Source organism: Equus asinus, chromosome 9 (genome assembly GCF_041296235.1).
Source record: "Equus asinus isolate D_3611 breed Donkey chromosome 9, EquAss-T2T_v2, whole genome shotgun sequence".
Lineage (NCBI taxonomy): Eukaryota > Metazoa > Chordata > Mammalia > Perissodactyla > Equidae > Equus > Equus asinus.
Genome location: NC_091798.1, coordinates 6,335,149 through 6,344,604, shown reverse-complemented (window position 1 = coordinate 6,344,604; position 9,456 = coordinate 6,335,149). Strand labels below are relative to the sequence as shown.

The 9,456-nt window shown below is 46.3% G+C and overlaps 2 pseudogenes; both read right to left on the bottom strand.

Annotated features, from left to right (window-relative positions):
• Positions 1-1,785: 1,785 nt before the first annotated feature.
• Positions 1,786-2,746, bottom strand: LOC139046126 (protein Red pseudogene; annotated as a pseudogene).
• LOC139046301 (protein Red pseudogene) lies at positions 2,619-6,273 on the bottom strand (annotated as a pseudogene).
• Positions 6,274-9,456: the final 3,183 nt, after the last annotated feature.

Genomic DNA, 9,456 nt, shown 5'->3' with positions numbered 1-9,456 from the left:
GCGCGAACTTAACCACTCGGCCACGGAGCCAGCACCTGTTTAAACTTTTTTACATGGTGTCATTGCCTTAAATTTGTTTTTGTTTTTTTTTTAAGATTGGCACCTGAGCTAACAACCGTTGCCAATCTTTTTTTTTTTCTTTCTGCCCCTTCTCCCCAAATCCCCCCAGTACATAGCCATATATATTTTAGCTGTGGGTCCTTCTAGTTGTGGCACGTGGGACGCAGCCTCCATGTGGCCTGATGAGCAGTGCCATGTCCGTGCCCAGGATTCGAACCAGTGAAACCCTCGGCTGCCGCAGCGGAGCGCGCAAACTTAACCACTCAGCCACGGGCCGGTCCCTAAATTTGGGTTTTTCTAAAGCCCTTTTAGAGGAAGTTCCTTGATCTGTTACATCTTGTGAGATACGAAAAGGGACATCTCTTCCTTTCACACGTATCATGTGTCCCAATCCATGCTGCCCCCAGCCTCTCTCGTTGTGTCTGACATGCTCTGGTCTGTTCCATGAATTCTCCCTGAGCCCTGTGAGTCAGGGTCTGCACACTGAGAGCTGGCCCTGCAAGATGTAGACAACTCTCGGCCCATTCATCTTACAAAATTTCACATTTTATTTTCACAACGCTGGGTTTAGGGATGGGGAGGAGTGGTGAGTACACGGACTGCAAAATGTCTTTGTCTCTCAAACAGAATCACGGCCAGGTTTCCAACTGTCTGTAAGTTCTGGTTCAGAGGTCATGGAGGAAGCCCCAGGTTGGTAAAGGAATTTCAGTGCAGGGAGAATACGGGAGAGGTGATGAGTAGGATGACAGGTCCCAAGTCCCCCAGGAAGCTGAGCATACTCTCTGCCCCTTGCCCTCTCTGTATTTGAAGATCCCATCCAAGCCCCAGCCACAAGGCAGAACTAAAGAGTCATCTAGTTCCATTTCACATTTTATTGGTTTTGGGGAAGAGAAGGAGTCAGGAAATCTCCTCTCTCTCAAGTGGAATTGGGATCCAGGTTCTGACTTTCTTTCAGTTTAGGATCTGGATTATACGGTCAGAGGCGGTGCACCACTGCTGCTGGGGGTTGGAGACTGTGGGGAGAAAGGTAAGAAATGTGCATGGAGATGACCATGGGATTGAGACCCACAAGCGTTTAATAATAAGAATCTGATCACATAGGCAGAAAATTCTGATGCCAGGATTCCAACTCATTGATTCCTAACCCATAAGTGCCTCTTGGGGTTAGGATGCTCCATGCAGCAAGAATGATGGGGAGGGGAGAGTGAGAAAGATGACAGACCCCAGACCCCCAAAAGCTGACTCCCCTCACTGCCCCTTGGGCTTTTAGTAGTATTCTGGGCTCCCTCTAACCATGGCCAAGGGAAGAAAGAGAGGAGGGTCATCTTTTTCAATTTCCAATTTTATTTTCATGACACTTGGTTTAGGGAAGGAGAAGGGCCTTTCAATACGTGGAACTGTGATATTCCTTTGTCTCTCAAAGGAATTGGGATACAATTTCCAATTGTCTTAAGTCCTGAAGCCAGTTCGTAGACAGCAGAGGTCCAGCCCTGCTGCTAGGAGTGACTGGGGACATGCTCTGGGTGAAACACAGGAAACAGGCATGGCAATGACCACGGAGGCCTCAGGGTCCAGGACTCCCATCTGGGCACCTGAGGATCCTCCATGTAGATCACATGTGGGGGGTCCTACTGCAGGCCCCTAACTGGAACCGGAATGATCCAATCCTGCAGCAGACACTTGGCAGCGGGAGGTTGGCCACATCTCCACAGGGAGGACCCAAAGGAAAAAGGCACATGGAGAGCTCAGGAGGACATCACCCTTCTACTCTGAATCCTTGCCTATGACTTCGGCTAGTCCAGGGGCCAAGTCCACTCTGAATAAATCTAGGGAAAAAGCCCTAAAGGCCACTGCTTTTTAGGAAGTTTTATGAATTTTAATGGAACTGAGTATACAACAAAATTTTATACACGATTCAAAAAAGGACATACAGCTTTCTGGGAATCGTAGAAAATGCAGTGGGGGAACACATGCCTTGGAGATTCTTTTTGGAGTTGGAACTGGAGATTCATATTTTTGTCTTTTGACTTCAACCCCATTAGCTTCGATCATCCTCCTTTTCTTGATGACTGCCTACTCGTCTCCCACTTTCCACCAAGCTCCGCCTTGTCCTTGCTTTCTTCGAAGCCCCTGGGTCTCTGCCTTTCAGACCTATGGATGCCATACTGGAATGCAGCCTTGGGCAAAGCTCTTTGTTCTTATACTCCCTGTATTCCTCCTGGGTAATGAAATCCCAGCAGCCTCAGGGTCCCTTCCTGGTCCTCTGGTCCACTCTGCTATAATCCACCTCTTCATCACTGACAACAGCCATGTCATCCAAGTAAGCAAGCACTCCACATACACTTTTGGACAAGCCAACCAATCTCCTAGCTGTTTCCTGTCCTATGGCTTCTTCAGAGATTCAGTGCCGTTCCAGCCAGAAAACCCAGTAAACTTCTCTACGATGGACTTGGAATTCCTTGGCAGACCCAGGCCCTTTGTCTGCGTCCATGGACTCATCATCCACTTTGGGCTTCTCAAAGTAGCTGTGCTGCTCTTCTCTCTGCTTCTGTCTCTGTCTCTTCCCTTTCTCTCTGTCTCTATCCCTCTCTGTCTTTGTCTTTTTCCCTCTCTTTGTTTCTCTGTCACTCTGTTTCTGTCTCAGTTTCACTCTCGATTTTACTCTATTTCCTGCTCTCTGACAAGTTCTGGGAGTCACTCTGGTTTCCCACATCTCTCCCCCCCAGTCCCAGGTGTTTTGGTCACTGGGGACACATACTCTCCAATGCCTTCAAAAGTATTCATGTCAGCCTCAGGAGGTTTCTTCTCTTCCAGCTGCCCTTTACCCTTCATCTTAAGCTTCCTGTTGCAGGTAGGCTGCCTCAGGGAGGAAAGGATGTGGGTGAGCTTGCTGATAACAGTGTCACCTGTGCTCAGTGTGGTCTGGGCCTTGATGGTGGGACAATCAGGCTTGCTGCAGATCAGAGTGGCGGAGAAGGCCCTGTGAGCACCTCACGCTGTAGTCCCGCCACAAAGGCCATGAGCCCGGCAGGACCAGCTCATTCCAGTCGAATGCTTGGCTTCGGAAGAGGATGTGGAAAACTTTCTGGCCCAGATCTATTTTAAATTCCATCATATTCTCAGGATCCTCATCATTCTGGGTTTCCTCCTGGGCATTTCCATCAGTTCTTCCTCCTCTTTCTCTCTGCTGGAAATCATGACTAGGATGTTCTGAAGCAAAGCGAAATACAAGCTTTTCCCAATATTGTCAAATCTGTTTCCTGGCTACCTAAATGCATCACAGAATGAATCCCCACATTACTTAAAGGAGATAAAATATTCAGCACCCAACAACATAAAGCATTTACATGTCCGCTAACAGTGGACAGAGTTCCCTCTCTCCACACCCTAGCTAACACTTGTAATGTTTCCTTTTTGATAAGATCCATTCAAACAAGTGTGGAGTCATATGTCCTTGTGGTTTCCTTTGCATTTCCCTAATGACTAGCGATGTTGAGCACCTTTTCACATGCCTCTCCGACATCTGTATGTATTCTTTGAGAAATGTTTCCTAGGTCCTTTGTCCATTTTTTAATTGGGTTATTTGGGGGTTTTGCCGATGAGTTATATAAATTTCTTATGTATTTTGGATATTAATCTCATCAGATATATGGTTTACAAATATTTTCTCTCATTCCGTTGATTGTTTCCTTTGCTGTGCAGAAGATTTTTAGTTTGATGCAATCCCATTAGTCAATTTTCACTTTTGTTGTCTGTGCTCGTGGTGTCATATCGAAAAATTATTGCCCAGACCCATGTCAAGAAGCTTTTCCCCTGTGTTTTCTTTTAGTAGTTTTATGGTGTCAGTTCTTATGTTTAAGTCTTTAATGCATTTTGAATTGATTTTTGTATTTGGTGTGAAATAAGGGTTCAGTTTCATTCTTTTACACCGGATTACCCAGTTTCCCCAATACCATTTATTGAAGAGACTGTCCTTTCCACAGTGTGCATTCTTGGCACCCTGTGGAAGATCAGTTGGCTGTGGGTGTGCAGATTTGTTTCTAGGCTCTCTCTTCTGTCACATTGGTATATACGTCTATTTTTATGCATTAACATACAGCTTTGATTACTGGAGTTTTGTAAGATATTTTGAAATGAGGAAGTGAGTTGTCTCCAGCTTCGGCCTTCTGGCTAAGACTGCATTGGTGATTCCGGATCTTTGTGGTTCCAAATGAATTTTAACCATTACTAATTTTCCAATCCTAACCATCAGATGTCTTTCCATTTATTTGTGTTTAATTTTCCTCACCAAAGTTTTATACTTTTCAGTGTGTATGTCTTTCAGCTCTTTGGTTAAGTTTATTACTAAATGCTTAATTCCTTTTGTTACTGTTGCAAATGCAATTGTTTTCTAAATTCACTTTTCAGATAGTTCATTGTTTGTGTATAGGAAGGCAGCAGATTTTTTTTGTTTTGCTTTTTGGGTTTTTTTTGCTGAGGAAGATTGGCCCTGAGCTAACATCCATCTTCCTCTATTTTGTATGTGCGACGCCTACCACAGCCTGGCTTGATAAGTAGTGTGTAGGTCCGCACCCGGATCCGAACTGTGAACCCCGGGCCACCAAAGCAGAGTGCGTGAACTTAACCACTATGCCACCTGGCCAGACCCGAGGAAGGCAGCAGATTTTTGTATGTTAATTTTGGATCCTGCACAAAGGTCCAAGGCAGCAGCAACCCAAAAGTGCTGGTTTCTTTTTTTTCTTGAGGAAATTAGCCCTGAGCTAACTACTGCCAATTCTGCTCTTTTTGCTGAGGAAGACTGGCCCTCAGCTAACATCCATGCCCATCTTCCTCTACTTTATATGTGGGACGCCTACCACAGCATGGCTTTCGCCAAGCGGTGCCATGTCCGCACCTGGGATCTGAACCAGTGAACCCTAGGCCACTGAGAAGCGGACCGTCTGCACTTAACCGCTGCGCCACTGGGCGGCCCCACGTGCTGGTTTCTGGATGAAATCAGAAACTAAGTGGCTGTCGGTCCCATGACAACCTGAATGGGAGCCCATCCCTGAATACCGGGCACTGTGGTTTCTGCAGCCCTCCCACCCTGACGGAGGCCACGCTCCTCTGCTCCACTTGCCTCAGACCAGTGGAGGGATCCAAACACCGCCAGCCCCTGTGTCCTCACAAACCAGAACCCTCCCCCTGTCACCTGCTCAGTGCCTTGGGCAGCCAAGGAAGCAGGGCATCCCAGTCTGCCTACTCCCGGGCCTGTATGTATCCAGGACCCACGGGCCTTGGAAGGACTCCTGCCCTGACACCCGGGTGAAAGATGCCCTGAATCTCCGCCTGTAAGTGCCGCTAGGAGGGGCAGGGAGGGACGCCCTTAGGGCCAGAGGGATTTCAGATGGCAGTGGAAGGGGACCAAATAAGCTGCTACAACACTTCCCTGTGCAGACTCTATCTTGCCAGCCAAACAGTCATCAGACTAGATGCACCTCGGAGGACTGCCTGCCAGAAGCCCCATGTCCCTGGAACACGGATGGGGCAGTAAGGAGCTGGCTCACACTACCTGTCTAGAAAGCTCTGTTAAGTTTTTGCAGGGGTGAGGTTTTGCAGAAGTGAGGTAGCCACAGGCAGAGGACCAGGTGCTGATGCTGGCTGTGCTCCTACAGGCCGTAGCTACCTGCCCCCGTGTCCACGCAAACCACGGGCCCTTCCCGCCTCAGCTGCCCAGGGCCTCCCAAGGCCAAGGAGGGTTGGGCATCCCAGTCTGCCTCCTCCAGGGCCCATACCTATGCAAGTGTGACTAGGGAGCCAGGCAAAGAAGGGGTGACTGAGGATCTGATTAATAACTAACATGGTCTGTCAAATGTTTTCCAGATAAGAAGAAAGTCTGTGCTGCTTTGCACAAGTTGATGTCCCCGTTTTGCAGTTGCTATCTTGCAGAGAAACTCCTGTTTGCAGCAAGACCCTCTGAAAAATGTTCCAGCACCAAGCATCCTAAAGTTACCTTTAGCTCATTAGCATCTTAAATTCTCCTCTGGGAGGGTCCTAGCAGCCATTGTCAGATCATGCCATGTTATGCAGCAGCATGTTTACCTGCTAAGCATGAGCCCTGAATAAGCATGGTTGTTAGAAATAAACCTGTTACCCTCTCTCCTGTAGAAAGCCTCCGTCGGCACTGAGCTCAGGGAGACACTGCTTCTGGGGGCGATCCCCGGTGTTCTCCATGGCGTGTCAAGCAAGAAAACTTTTCTTCACCTGCTTCTGCTTTGGTTGTTCCTTTCGGTTCTACGCTCACCAAGAGACGAACCCTCTGAGTTCAGTTACACAAGGGCCCACAGGAGCTTGTGTGCACTCCGCCCTCCCCTCCTTGGTGAAAAGCTCCCGCAGTCTGGGCCTCTCTGTGCCATGGTGGAGGCCCTGGTGTTTCTAGACACACATAACCACAGTTCAACAGTTTGGAATATTTTTTTTCCACTCAAGGGACCTAGGAGGGAGTGAATTAAAATTGTAAATGGCTGTAGATTCTAGATTCCTTAATTAAACATTAAGGGAGGGAGGATTTTAGCTTTTAAAAGTATACCCTGCTTACCTCGGTCAGCATTTTCAGTCTAAGTGAGTAGAATTTAGAAGCTTACCAGCTTCTCCTTTCCTGGGGGTGGCAGCGCTTAGCAACATGGCAGAGCATCTGAGGCTTTGCCAAGTGTTCCTTCCGTAAGTGCCCAGGTGGACTGTGTGAACTCAATGACGTATAGAATGACTTTGGTATGAAAAGAATGTTTCGATGTATCTGCATTTAGTAGGGTAAACTGTTTTATCCTTGCTATTTAAAAATCTCACAAGATACTGTGCTCTGTGGCAGCATATATATGCAAATCAAACTTCCTTTTAAAATATTTTCTAAAGTGACAGATGAACAGAGCCCCTCCCCACGGCCTGCTTCCTTTATGGCCCAAATCTGTCCATCTGTGCAGCCAGCCAGTGGGGAAGGAGCCCTGACCTGGCTTCATGCCCTTCAGCGTATGCTGACACGGCTGTGCGATTCTGCTTCTCCGTGGGCCTGGGAGGCTCAGCCTGTCTTGGCTCAGACATGAGCAGTTCATTTTATGATACCATCAAGGCAAAAGAGATCCATTTCCACTTACTTCCACCCATTAAGGTTTGTGAGAAATATGGCTTTGAAACATTCTAAATAAATTACTTTGTCTTTCCTGTTGGAAAACCCAACATGATGCTGTTAATTTTATTGATTTTTCGGCAAGCCTTTGAGTAATAACCAGTAGCTATAAGGAGGGGCGTATTATCCATCACACATGTGCACTGCCGAGCATGAGATCTATACCACCTTTAGGCATACAGTTTGGCATCTGAATTCTTTTCCAAAGAAAAACAAGAAATGCTCACAGGGACGTGTTACTGCTGTGAGAATTTGCAAACACTTTCCACGGTGTTTCAATGGTGATTCTACTTTTATCATCAGAGATTATATTGAAAAACACAGGTGTTATTAAAAAAAAAAAGGAAAGAAAGCAAGGAAGGAAAGACAGGAGAAAGGTTAAAATGGTATATTTTATGGGATACGTATTTGACCACACTTCTAAAAAAAAATTCTATCGTGGTGAAAAAACGCCGTCCTATGCATTTAGCATCTTAACCATTTCTTACTACACAGTTCAGTAATGTTGAGGACATTCACATTGTCGTGCAGCCAATCTCCAGAACTCTTCCTCTGACAAAACTGAAACTCTGTACCCATTGAACAAGTCTCCACTTCTCCCTTCCCCAAGCCCCTGACAACCACTGTTCTACTTTCCATTCCGATGAATCTGATGACTCTAGACACCTGGTATAAGTGGAATCCTATGGTATTTGTCCCTTTGCGTCTGGCTTATTTCACTTAGCATAATGTCTTCAAGGTTCATCCATGTTTGTAGCATGTGTCAGAATTTCCTTTCGTTTTAAGGCTATTTTACCACAAGCTAAAATTAAAAAAAAAAAAAAAGACTTGGTAGCATGCAGAAGTCAATCAATCTCTCACTCAATCTTACGGCTCACAGCGGAAAATCACTGAGCCATGGAAAGGAATGGAAAACTGACACATGCAAACTCATGCGAGCCTCAGAACATTCTAAGTGTAAAAAGCCAGACACAAAGGCCACATGTTGTATTATTTCATTTACATGAAATAGCCAGAATAGGCAAATCCTAGAGACAGATAGCAGGTTGGGGAATTGGAGGGAGGGCGGAATGGGAGAGACTGTTTAATGGGTACAGAGCGTTCTTTTTGAGGTGATGGAAATGTTCTGGAATTAGATGGTTGTAATGGTTGCACAACTTTGTGAATAGACTTTTTAAAAATCCACTGAATTGTACACTTTTAAAAGGGTGAATCTTATGTGAATTATACCTCAGTTTTTAAAAAGCATGATGAAAAAATGCACACATACAGGAAAGAGAGAGTTAACATGGGCGTGGGCGGCTCTGAGCGCCTCAAGGACTCCCAGCACTACCAACCCATGGAGATGGAGGAAGATGCCCCACGAGGACCAGTACACTTATTGACACTTCATTGTATGCAGCAAGAGGGTCAGCTGCCACCACCACTTGATCTGGCAGAGCCTCAAAGGCAGGTGGAGGAGTGGGAGAGCTTTCTGCTGGAGAAACGGGAAGGTCTGCTCTGATGGGATGTTGTTGGGATGGGGAAGCTGGAGGCAGGATGAAGCAGGAAGCTCCTCCCCAGGGCTCTGCCTCCGAGGTCCCTGACGGGCAAGGGCCAGAGCAGGGCTGCCCCCAGTAGCCAAAGGGGGTCTTGGAAACGTTTTTCTTGCAGGGCCCTGGGCCAGGGACATGTGCTGAGTAGGGGACAGACGCCCACCATGTGCCCCCCGGGTCACGCTGGGCCAGTTCCAGCCCCAGAGTGGACCTGGAAATTCAATCAGAGGTGCCCTGCAAGAGCCCCCCTGGCTAGAGAGGTTTTCTGACAGATTTATAAATTTTCACACCCCAAAACCCTTCCCTCCTTCATCATTTTCAGCTGGAAACCTTTTGTGGCTAGAGAAACTTTACTCAGGGTTTTTATTGTTGCTGCTGCTGCTGCTACAACAAATAATAGTAATAATAATAATGACAATAAATACAATGATGATGAAAAACAATGATAAATATAATTGTCTACATGTTTGTTGACTTTTTATATATATTTATAATTCATGATACTCTATAATTTATATTTAACATTAAATAAATATGATTTATATTTATGGGTAAAAGTTGATAATAATCATAATTATAATAATTATTATTGCATAAACCTCAGGACCCTACCCCTCCCCACGCCATCCCAAAAGAGCAATGAATCTCGGCTTTAGCTTCCCACTTGGCTGTTCAGCCCCTGTATCACCTTGCCACAGT